Genomic DNA, 13206 nt, shown 5'->3' with positions numbered 1-13206 from the left:
TGCACAGAGTTCTGCACAGTGGGGCAGCTGCGTGTGGTGCTTTTGTGTTTTCCTCTGAACAGCCCCCCCAAAGGAAATTCCTGGAGGCAAGGAACCCTCGGTAAGAGACCAACTTGGGCCGGCTGACCTCACAAAAACGGAGGCAGGTGATTTATTTATGTCGCCCTAGCACCCGACATTCACACAGGGGGAGGGAAATGAGAACCAAGACAGGGAAATAAGATGCAAGAAGGGAAGAGGAGGAGCAAGGAGGGGAAGGAATCCAACGTGTTCACTCAAACCCGACGCGGAACAGGGGGGCCCCGTGTCAGCACCAGCACGAGGACACCGGCGTGTGGCGCTCAGAAGGGCCGAGACAGACAACTCTGGGAGGGCACCGACCCTGGCTCGGCAGCTGCTCACAGCCTCAGGCTTGTGGCTCTGCAGGAATAAAGACACCCACTGGGGACCCAGAAGGACTCCCTCCCTCACCCACGACCGGATCGTCCGGCCACGGTCATTCTCGGGGCATCCTTCGGAGAACTGTGAGAAGCCCGGGGGGAGTCGGGAGCCAGGCACGGGCGCGGCAGCAGCGCAGGCTGGAGGAGCCGACGTCTGGGGAGCGGGGGTGTCACACAGACCCGCACTGAGATGCCTGCTGCACCGGAAGATCTGGGGTTACAGGGAAGGAGCCCACTTCTCGAGGGGAGAAGCTTTGAGGAATGCCACACAGCACGTCCGGGGGAAAGCTGCTCGCTGAAAAGATGTCTCCAGAAGTGATGCATTTAAAGATAAGATGGTTTACGCTTCCATTGTTGCTTCTTATTTAAAATGGCTTAAAGTGAAGGAATTGTTGGTGTCAATAATCTTTGGAGTCGCCGCGCTTCAGGATGGACAGCCGACACCACCCAGGATCTGCGTGTCCTGGGTCTGTGGTGGGAGGTGGGGGGGGTGCCCAGAGGCCCCCGGCCGCTGTATCCGTGTCACCAACTCCCTCCTCCGTGACTTACAAAGACGTGGGAGCATTAACTGAGGAGCTAGTACACCCCAGCTGCTGTGCCGTGAACAACTAAGAGAAATGAACCCGTACAAGTGCCGGGATTAAAGCTGACATGGGACCCGTGGGTTGAGGGTTGAGGGGGAACGAGAGGGTTCTCGACAGAGGGACTGGGGTGAACAAAGGCCCGGGGATGAAGGCATTGTAACACGTTTGGAGGATGGCGTCCTTGGAGGGAGGCTAGGCTCCAGGTAGGCAAGAGTTACCGGGGTGGGATGGGGTTCATAGTTCCTGTTACATAGACAGGAAAGTAACTGAAGGACCAAGGCACTTGCAGAAGCAACCTTCTGATTCCAGACCCCTTCGTCCTTTCTCTCTTACAACCACGTGACCCTACAAGGGCCCCTGGCCCTGGGCACACAGAGCCGTGAGCTTCCGTCCAGGGAGAACAGGGCTCATACACGGGTGAGGTTGAGAGAACGCATCTATCAACCCCACTGCCAAACCCAACCAGACGCATCAGAACCAGGTGGTATCTGATGCTGGAGAACAGAATGGGATGGAGGCAGGGCCCGGAGACGGGAGCTCATGCTTTCTGGTGAGAAGAGCCACCCTTCATCGCGCTATTACTGCATGCTAGGTCCAGTGCTCTGTGCTTCACAGAACAGCTTGACTGAGTCCTTATAAAATCGACAGTGGACCTAGTAACACTCCTGTGTCACACATGAGGAAACTGAAGCCCAAATGGGTTAAACGACAGGTCCAGTGTCGCACAGAGGGTGAGTTTCTGATCAGGATGTAAACTTGGTTCGGTCAGACTAGGGCTCATGCTTGACGACTGCCCCACGCTGCCCTGTGAGCTTCCGTGTTCTGGGCTTTCCTTCTCAAAGACTGCCTTTTTAGCAATTCTTTTATTGGAGTAGAGTTAACTTACAATGTTGTGTTAGTTTCAGGTGCACAGCAAAGTGACTCAGTTATGCAGACATACATATATATATTCTTTTTCAGATTCTTTTCCATTATAGGTTATTACAAGATATTCAGTATAGTTCCCTGTGCTATACAGTAGGTCCTTCTTTTTTTTTTGAATTTTTTTTTATATACAGCAGGTTCTTATTAGTTATCTATTTTATACATATTAGTGTATACATGTCAATCCCAATCTCCCAATTCATCCCACCACCACCCCCCGCCGCTTTCCCCCCCTTGGTGTCCATATGTCTATTCTCTACATCTGTGTCTCTATTTCTGCCTTGCAAACCGGTTCATCTGTACCATTAGTAGGTCCCTCTTGTTTATCTATTTTATATATAGTAGTGTGTATATGTTAAGCCTAAACTCCTAATTTTTCTCTCTCCCACCCCACCCTCTCTATTCCCTCTGGTAACAATAAGTTTATTTTCTATGTCTATGAGCCTATTTGTTTTGTAACTAAGTTCATTTGTATCATTTTTTAAAGATTCCACATATAAGTGATATCATATGATATTTGTCTTTCTCTGTCTGACTGACTGAACTCAGTATGACAATCTCTAGGTTCATCCATGTTGCTGCAAATGGCATTATTTCATTCTTTTTTATGGCTGAGTAATATTCCATTGCGTATATGTACCACATCATCTTTAACCATTCATAGCCATTCAAAGACCATCTTGATCAGTGCTGTTCTATTTGGTGGCCACTATCCACATGTGGCCATAGAGCCCATGAAATGTGGCCAGTGCACATTGAGATGTGCTCTCAGTGTGAGACATACTCTAATTTCAAAGACTTTGTACAAAAGAACACAAAAGAATGTAAAGTATCTCAGTAAATTTATGTCACTTGTTGAAATCATAATATCTTGGATATACTGAGTTAAATAAATTATTAAAACTAATTTCACCTATTTACCCTTTAAAAACGTGGCTCTAGAAAATTCGGAATCACGTATCTGGCTCACATTATACTTCTATTGGGCTGCACTGGCCTGGCTGGAAAATGCAGGCTCGCAGGCTGCCTATGACTGGCTGGTCCGAGGGGCCCTCCCTGAGGGACTACAGATGCTGCTGAGAGACGGGGTTTTCTTTGCTCCACGTCAAGGAGCAATGTTTCTATTTAGGTGGAGACTCTCATCCGCGCCTCCCCCTCCCAGTCCTAGAGGGGGAAAAAGACACTACTCCGTGTTCATTAGTTAATATTTGCAAAGTGCTTTGAAGATGAAATACGGTACATAAATGCTTATAATGGCCGTGCACCGCTGCAGGCCTTTCATCTGGAGATTTCAAAGTCCCCATCACAGGCAGGCAGTATTGTTCTATTACTTTAACATTAATTGTGCCTCATCGGGGCGCTGGGTCATTATCTTTCCTGCCATCAGGCACAGGGAAGCTGGGTGGAGAGAGAGTGGCCTGTGGCCTGTGGTCAGGTAAGAGTGGCAGCCACGGGGACGGAGAGCTCCCGCCCCGGCCCCCAGGCCAGGTCTCAGGGGCTGGGCTCAAAGAGGCACAGGGAAGGGGTGTCCTGCGGGAGAGGCCCTGCACACCGCCCTACTCCACACCTGCGCCCGCGCTCTCTGCCCTCCCTGCGGCGTTTCCGTAGAGCCGAGCACACCCCAGGCTCTCAGTAAGCGCTGGTGGACGGAGCAGATTGGGGGAGGAGGGGTCTGTCCTGAATCGCCAGCCTTGACAGTGGACGCCACAGCCAGGGCTGGGACCGACCGCAGCGCTCGGATGCGGGGTTCGGCGCAATCCAGAGCAGCCCTCGCTGGGCCCCCTGCCACCTCTGCAGGCTGACTGAGGACAGTGGTGTGTGACACCATGCTTAGCCAAGCAGAGCCGGAGAGCTGCAGAAGAGAGGGTCTGTCAGGGTCTGTCCCTGCGGCCTGGCCTCGGGTGCACGGTGCCTCGGTGCCCTGGGCAGTGTCACAGCCGAGGCTGCTCAGGGTCCCCTCCAGCAGGCCCCCCACAAGTGTAAAAGAGGGTTGCCCACCGGGTGGTGCCCCAGTGTGACACCACCTCTGAGGAGAAGTTCCTTTATGCTAATTAAAGCCACCAGGAAGTCAGACAGTATGAGATGACACAGCTGGAGGCCCCCGCTCGGGCAGGGCTGCTGGAGATGCCTAATCCCTCCCACCAAGGGAGAAAGGGGGGCGTGCGGGCAGAGCTCGGGACACGGAGGAGCCCGGAGTGACGGGCGCCTCAGCACCGGCGGGGGCCGGCTGTGTGCGCGCAAGCTTTTATAGAAGGAATAGAGCGTGCCATTTCAGGTTGGGTAAGTTGAACATTACTAATTAAGAAATTACTTAATTATGGAGAAGAAAATAAAGTGAAGGTAGTTTGCCCTGGAGGGAAAAAAAATCTTTGATTTGCTAAATCAAGGAAATGATTAGATTCAAACATTTAATAATTGGAAATGTCTGCAGCAAAAGCACTGGAACGTGCATCCTGCCCAGGCCTCCGGAAAAGCCCTGCCTTTGCCTCTACAGCCTCTGCCTTGTGCCCTTCCTTCCCAGAGATGAGTCTGGCCTGAAGGGTTGGGGCCCCTCACCCTCTGACGCAGAGGGGCCAGAAAACCAGGCTTACTCGTGTGCACCTGTCTCATGCTACGGGTATCTCTCCATAATGTTTTATTCCTCATCCCTCGACTATTTTTAATCCTGCCCCCCAGGGGTGGGCTCTCCCCAGGCTCAGTCACCTGCTTTCTTATCCTCGCCCACCACTCTTCAGCTGTTAGGTCGCAAAGCCTCTCCCGTCGGTTCCCTAGACCAGGCATCAGCGTTATGGTGCCTCCCTTCCCTACCTGGCCTCAACTCTGCAGCTCAGATGAGCCCCGTTACAGACCGAACAGCCAGCAGCCAGCCCCGCCAGGACGGGACTGGACACACGCAAGTTCAGCACCCCAGCATTCTTTTCAAAAATGGGATGGGGAGAGTTCCCTTGCATTTCTTTATTGCAACACTGATCTGGCTCCAAGACTCCCCTTTATACAGACAATCCCTCTTTCTCCAGCTAAGCCCTACCTTGCGGGTCTCTATTTTCAATTGCCCCCATCTTATATTCACAGAGCACCTCAAAACTCACATCGCCCTTACCTCCACCCCCTTCTCCTCACCCAACAAGCATCACATCCCAAACCGTTACACTTAATTTCACAGAATTTGAAGGTATCCCAAATCTTTAATTTCTCCAGGTTGAAAACTAAAGCCTTGTACTTATGTCTTTACACCTTTCTTTGGCATCCAGTCTATCAACTCTTTCCTTAAAGCAGGAGAACCTGTGTTTATGTAGCACTTAGAGCTTCTAGATGTTTCCCAGACATTCATCTTATTTGCTCTCTTAGGAAACTGATGAAGCAGCAGGTGAAATACACCCCCTCCTTTTTTTCCAATAGGCGGGGAAATAAAGTTCATGTACAGGTGCACATTTGACATCATTTTTCTGGGAAGCCTTGATATCCCCAAGGCATCCCAAGGACGCCTTCCCTGAACCCTGAAGACTGGTTTTGTGCCTCCTTCAACTCCTGTATCACTCAATACTTTATCCATCATTAACACTGGACCGTCATGGGTTTGAGATCAGTAACTATTTGCCATCACTCCCACGTTGCTCAACACCATACCTGGGAGACAGGAAGCATACAGTACGTAATTCTCAAAGAATGGATGCATGAGAATAAATGAATGAGATCACATTCCTACGATCACACAGCTAGTAAACAGTGGAGCCAGAGACAAGAACCAAGCCTTTTTTTTTCCTACTGTGCTCCTAACTAGTTTCCTTGACAGATGCTCCTAGCATAATGTCAGATTAACTGTTTCAGAGCATGTTTCATTCTCATATATCATACCATAATAAAAATATCTTCACTTGATCCCAATTGCACAACAGATATACTCTGAGCTTTTCACATACCAAACTAGCCCTCAGTTTTTAGCCCTATTCAGGAATCTGAGATTTGAAAGAGATCATGGATAATGTAGTGCAACTTCCTTCCCAATGAAAAATTCTCCTCTGGGCCACACTTTTCCCAAAATCCAAAGAGAAGAGCACTGGCCCTCTGAAGCACCTTCACGCCCTGGGACACAGCCATCCTCTGACCAGGACCCCTCGTGGCCACTCGCTGATGTGTTGCCATGCCCACAGCTGTGAGTCTGTTCCCTCCTCACCTAGTCTCTCAACCCACCCGCCCTACAGGGTCGAGCTTAAGGCTCAGCTCCAGAAGGTCTCTCCCTGGTGCCCCAGAGAACACCATCCACCAGCATCCTTCCTGGAGATCGGTAGAGATCTATTTATCACCACTTTCACACACAGAGTCATACCTTTTTAGTTAGTCCTAATAAATGTTTATGACTTATGTGGTGGCTAAGTTATAAAAAATGGATCCTGTCTCCCCCTCTCACACTCTGAAAATAAATCACCAAATATATATTAAGCACCCATGTGAAAACCCTGTGTGCTGGGTATCTTCGTGGATGTTTGGTAAATATGTCATTTCACCGGGGTTTAAGGATCAGATCCTGAGAGACAAAGTGATGTTCTCAAGACGGGAGAGTGGGTGAAAGGACACAGCTGTGGTTCTAACCCAGGGGCCCTGGTTCACACTAGACATTTATGTTATCCTGCTAGGCTGCCCAACAAAGTACCACAGACTGAGTGACTCAAAGAAGAGGGATTTATCTCCTCACCATTCTAGAGGACAGACGTCCAAAATCAAGGTGTCAACGGGGATGTTTTCCTCTGACGCCTCCTTCTTTGGGGTGCAGGCGGCCACCTTCTCTCTGCATCCGCATGTGGCCTTTTCTCTGGGTGTGTCCCTGGTGTTTCTCCCTCTTCTTATAAGGACATTAGCCATGTTAGATGGAAGCCCAACCTACATATCCTTCATTTACCTCTTTAAAGACCCCACCTCCAAATACAGTCACATTCTGAGGAGCTGGGGGTTAGGGCTTCAACATCTGATTCTGGAGGGGACGCAGCCATCCTGTAACCGTATTGTCACTGCACTTTGTACCTAACTGCGCTGTACGTACAATAAATACCAGCGAAGTGTAGTTGAGAGCTTGACCTACTAAGTTTGGAGAGAGAATACAGTGCATACTTTTTTTACGATGTTCTATGTTTCTCATTATTTATTTCTTTGTTTTTGTATTTTCTTGCCCAATCTTGAAGTGACAACAAACATTTGAACTTCTCCCAAGTTCCAGACTCAAAAGAAATAAGAATACATTCTTTTAAAAAGTAAAAAGAAAAAGGGGGGACCTTCAAGATGGCAGAGGAGTAAGACATGGAGATCACCTTCCTCCCCACAAATACATCAGAAATACATCTCCATGTGGAACAACTCCTACAGAACACCTACTGAACGCTGGCAGAAGACCTCAGACCTCCCAAAAGGCAAGAAACTCCCCACGTATCTGGGTAGGGCAAAAGGAAAAAGAATAAACAGAGACAAAAGAATAGGGACGGGACCTGCACCAGTGGGAGGGAGCCGTGAAGGAGGAAAGGTTTCCACACACTAGGAAGCCCCTTCGCAGGTGGAGACTGCGGGTGGCGGAGGGGGTAAGCTTCGGAGCCACGGAGGAGAGCGCAGCCACAGGGGTGCGGAGGGCAAAGCGGAGAGACTCCCGCACAGAGGATCGGCGCCGAGCAGCACTCACCAGCCCGAGAGGCTTGTCTGCTCCCCCGCCGGGGCGGGCGGGGCTGGGAGCTGAGGCTCGGGCTTCGGTCGGATCGCAGGGAGAAGACTGGGGTTGGCGGCATGAACACAGCCTGAAGGGGCTAGTGCGCCACAGCTAGCCGGGAGGGAGTCCGGGAAAAGGTCTGCAGCTGCCGAAGAGGCAAGAGACTTTTTCTTACCTCTTTGTTTCCTGGTGCGCGAGGAGAGGGGATTCAGAGTGCCGCCTAAACGAGCTCCAGAGACGGGCGCGAGCCGCGGCTATCAGCGCGGACCCCAGAGACGGGCAGGAGACGCTAAGGCTGCTGCTGCCGCCACCAAGAAGCCTGTGTGCGAGCACAGGTCACTCTCCACACCGCCCCTCCCGGGAGCCGGTGCAGCCCGCCACGGCCAGGCTCCCGTGATCCGGGGACAACTTCCCCGGGAGAACGCACGGTGCGCCTCGGGCTGCTGCAACGTCACGACGCCTCTGACGCCGCAGGCTCACCCCGCCTCCTCCGTACCGCGCCCTCCCCCGGCCTGAGTGAGCCAGAGCCCCCGAAGGAGCGGCTCCTTTAACCCCGTCCTGTCTGGGCCGGGAACAGACGCCCTCAGGCGACCTACACGCAGAGGCGGGGCCACATCCAAAGCTGAACCCCGGGAGCTGTACGAACAAAGAAGAGAAAGGGAACTCTCTCCCAGAAGCCTCAGGAGCAGCGGATTAAATCTCCACAGTCAACTTGATGTACCTGCATCTGTGGAATACCTGAATAGACAATGAATCATCCCAAATTGAGGGGGTGGACTTTGGGAGCAACTGTAGACTTGAGGTCTGCTTTCTGACTCTAATTTGTTTCTGGATTTATGCTTATCTCAGTTTAGTATTTAGACTTAATTATCATATGTAGATTTCTTTATTGACTTGGTGTCTCTCTTGCTTTTTTTTTAACATATATATATATTTTTTTTTTTTTTTCCTTTTTCCCTTTTTCTGAGTGTGTATGTGTATGCTTCTTTGTGTGATTTTGTCTATATAGCTTGGCTTTTACCATTGGTCCTAGGCTTCGGTCTGTCTGCTTTTTTTTTTTTTTTAAGTATAGTTTGTAGCACTTGTTATCATTGGTGGATTGATTTTTTGATTTGGTTGCCCTCTTCTTTCTTTCTTTCATTCTTTTTTTTATTATTACTTTTCAAATTTTTTATTTTTAAAATATATATATTTTTTATTTTAATAACTTTATTTTATTTTATGTTATTTCTTTCTTTCTTTTTTTCCCCCATTTCTTCTGAGCAGTGAAGCTGACAAGGGCTTGGTGCTCCGGCCGAGTGTCAGGCCTGTGCGTCTGAGGTGGGAGAGCCGACTTCAGGACACTGGTCCACCAGAGACTTCCCGGCTCCACGTAATATCAAACAGCGAAAGCTCTCCCAGAGATCTCCATCTCAATGCTAAGACCCAGCTCCACTCAACGACCAGCAAGCTACAGTGCTGGACACCCTATGCCAAACAACTAGCAAGACAGGAACACAACCCCATCCATTAGCAGAGAGGCTGCCTAAAATCATAATAAGGTCACAGACACCCCCAAAACACACCACCGATGCGGTCCTGCCCACCAGAAAGACAACATCCACCAGAACACAGGCACCAGTCCCCTCCACCAGGAAGCCTACACAACCCACTGAACCAACCTTACCCACTGGGAGCAGACACCAAAAACAACAGGAACTACGAACCTGTAGGCTGCGAAAAGGAGACCCCAAACACAGTATGTTAAACAAAATAAGAAGAGAAACACACAGCAGATGAAGGAGCAAGGCAAAAACCCACCAAACCAAACAAATGAAGAGGAAATAGGCAGTCTACCTGAAAAAGAATTCAGAGTAATGATAGGAAAGATGATCCAAAATCTTAGAAATAGAATGGAGAAAATACAAGAAACGCTTAACAAGGACCTAAAAGAACTAAAGACCAAACAAACAATGATGAACAACATAATAAATGAAATTAAAAATTCTCTAGAAGGAATCAATAGCAGAAAAACTGAGGCAGAAGAATGGATAAGTGAGCTGGAAGATAAAATAGTGGAAATAACGACTGCAGAGCAGAATAAAGAAAAAAGAATGAAAATAATTGAGGACAGTCTCAGAGTCATCTGGGGCAACATTAAACACACCAATATTAGAATTATAGGGGTCCCAGAAGAAGAAGAGGAAAAGAAAGGGACTGAGAAAATATTTGAAAAGATTATAGTTGAAAACTTCCTTAATATGGGAAAGGAAATAGTCAATCAAGTCCAGGAAGCACAGACAGTCTCATGTAGGATAAATCCAAGGAGAAACAGGCCAAGACACATATTAGTCAAACTATCAAAAATTAAATACAAAGAAAAAATATTAAAAGCAGAAAGGGAAAAGCAAAAAATAACATACAAGGGAACCCCCATAAGGTTAACAGCTGATCTTTCAGCAGAAACTCTGCAAGCCAGAAGGGAAGGGCAGGACATATTTAAAGTGATGAAAGGGAAAAACCTACAACCAAGATTACTCTACCCGGCAAGGATCTCATTCAGATCCGATGGAGAAATTAAAACCTTTACAGGCAAGCAAAAGCTAAGAGAATTCAGCACCACCAAACCAGCTTTACAACAAATGTTAAAGGAACTTCTCTAGGCAGGAAACACAAGAGAAGGAAAAGATCTACAACAACAAACCCAAAACAATTAAGAAAACGGTAATAGGAACATATATATCGATAATTACCTTAAATGTAAATGGATTAAATGCTCCAACCAAAAGACATAGACTGGCTGAATGGATATAAAAATGAGACCCGTATATATGCTTTCTACAAGAGACCCACTTCAGACCTAGGGACACAGACAGACTGAAAGTGAGGGGATGGAAAAAGATATTCCATGCAAATGGAAATCAAAAGAAAGCTGGAGTAGCAATACTCATATCAGATAAAATAGACTTTAAAATAAAGGCTATTACAAGAGACAAAGAAGGACACTACATAATGATCAAGGGATCAATCCAAGAAGAAGATATAACAATTGTAAATATTTATGCACCCAACATAGGAGCACCTCAATACATAGGCAAATGCTAACAGCTATAAGAGAGGAAATTGACAGTAACACAATAATAGTAGGGGACTTTAACACCCCACTTTCACCAGTGGACAGATCATCCAAAATGAAAAAAATAAAAGGAAACACAAGCTTTAAATGATACATTAAATAAGATGGACTTAACTGATATTTACAGGACATTCCATCCAAAAACAACAGAATGCACATTCTTCTCAAGTGCTCATGGAACATTCTCCAGGACAGATCATATCTTGGGTCACAAATCAAGCCTTGGTAAATTTAAGAAAACTGGAATCTTATCAAGTATCTTTTCCAACCACAACGCTATGAGACTAGATATCAATTACAGGGAAAAAAATCTGTAAAAAATACAAACACATGGAGGCTAAACAATACACTACTAAATAACCAACAGGTCACTGAAGAAATCAAAGAGGAAATCAAAAAATACCTAGAAACAAATGACCATGAAAACACGAGGACCCAAAATCTATGGGATGCAGCAAAAGCAGTTCTAAGAGGGAAGTTTATAGCAATACAATCCTACCTCAATAAACAAGAAACACCTCAAATAAACAACCTAACTTTATGCCTAAATCAAGCAGAGAAAGAAGAACAAAAAAACCCCAAAATTAGCAAAAGGAAGGAAATCATAAAGATCAGATCAGAAATAAATAAATAAGAAATGAAGGAAACAATAGCAAAGATCAATAAAACTAAAAGCTGGTTCTTTGAGAAGATAAACAAAATTGATAAACCATTAGCCAGACTCATCAAGATAAAAAGGGAGAGGACTCAAATCAATAGAATTAGAAATGAAAAAGGAGAAGTAACAACTGACACTGAAGAAATACAAAGGTTCATGAGAGATTACTACAAGCAACTATATGCCAATAAATTGGACAACCTGGAAGAAATGGACAAATTCTTAGAAACCTTCTGAGACTGAACCAGGAAGAAATAGAAAATATAAACAGACCAATCACAAGCACTGGAATTGAGACAGTGATTAAAAATCTTCCAACAAACAAAAGCCCAGGACCAGATAGCTTCACAGGTGAATTCTATCAAACATTTAGAGAACAGCTAACACCTATCCTTCTCAAACTCTTCCAAAATATAGCAGAGGGAGGAACACTCCCAAACTCATTCTACGAGGCCACCATCACCCTAACACCAAAACCAGACAAAGATATCACAAAGAAAGAAAACTACAGGTTAATATCACTGATGAACACAGAAGCAAAAATCCTCAACAAAATACAAGCAAACTGAATCCAACAGCACATTAAAAGGATCATACACCATGATCAAATGGGGTTTATCCCAGGAATACAAGGATTCTTCAATATACGCAAACCAATCATTGTGATACACCATATTAACAAATTGAAGGAGAAAAACCATATGATCATCTCAATAGATGCAGAAAAAGCTTTCAAAAAAGTTCAACACCCATTTATGATAAAAAAAAACCCTCCAGAAAGTAGGTATAGAGGGAACTTACCTCAAAATAATAAAGGCCGTATATGAGAAACCCACAGCCAACATCGTCCTCAATGGTGAAAAACTAAAACCATTTCCTCTAAGATCAGGAACAAGACAAGGTTGCCCACTCTCACCACTATTATTCAACATAGTTTTGGAAGTTTTAGCCACAGCAATCAGAGAAGAAAAAGAAATAAAAGGAATCCAAATCGGGAATGAAGAAGTAAAGCTGTCACTGTTTGCAGATGACATGATATTATACATAGAGAATCCTAAAGATGCCACCAGAAAACTACAGGAGCTAATCAATGAATTTGGTAAAGTAGCTGGATACAAAATTAATGCACAGAAATCTCTTGCATTCCTATACACTAATGATGAAAAATCTGAAAGAGAAATTAAGGAAACACTCCCAGTTAACACTGCAACAAAAAGAAAAAAATACCTAGGAATAAACCTACCTAAGGAGACAAAAGACCTGTATGCAGAAAACTATAAGACACTGATGAAAGAAATTAAAGATGATACAAACAGATGGAGAGATATACCATGTTCTTGGATTGGAAGAATCAACACTGTGAAAATGACTATACTACCCAAAGTAATCTACAGATTCAATGCCATCCCTATCAAACTACCAATGGCATTTTTCACAGAACTAGAACAAAAAATTTCACAATTTGTATGGAAACACAAAAGACCCCGAATAGGCAAAGCAATCTTGAGAAAGAGAAATGGAGCTGAAGGAATCAGGCTTCCTGACTTCAGACTATACTACAAAGGTACAGTAATCAAGACAGTATGGTACTGGCACAAAAACAGAAATATAGATCAATGGAACAGGATAGAAAGCCCAGAGATAAACCCATGGACATATGGTCACCTTATCTTTGATAAAGGAGGAAAGAATATACAATGGAGAAAAGATAACCTCTTCAATAAGTGGTGCTGGGAAAACTGGACAGCTACATGTAAAAGAATGAAATTAGAACACTCCCTAACACCATACACAAA

General features: G+C 45.8%; 1 protein-coding gene across 3 annotated transcripts in view; it reads right to left on the bottom strand.

Annotated features, from left to right (window-relative positions):
* The window catches only part of OPCML (opioid binding protein/cell adhesion molecule like), a 1081423-nt gene that overhangs the window by 799916 nt on the left and 268301 nt on the right, over window positions 1–13206 (bottom strand). The window lies entirely within an intron of this gene.

Source organism: Balaenoptera musculus, chromosome 8 (genome assembly GCF_009873245.2).
Source record: "Balaenoptera musculus isolate JJ_BM4_2016_0621 chromosome 8, mBalMus1.pri.v3, whole genome shotgun sequence".
NCBI classification, from domain to species: Eukaryota; Metazoa; Chordata; class Mammalia; order Artiodactyla; family Balaenopteridae; genus Balaenoptera; species Balaenoptera musculus.
This window is presented reverse-complemented; position numbering and strand designations above follow the sequence as displayed.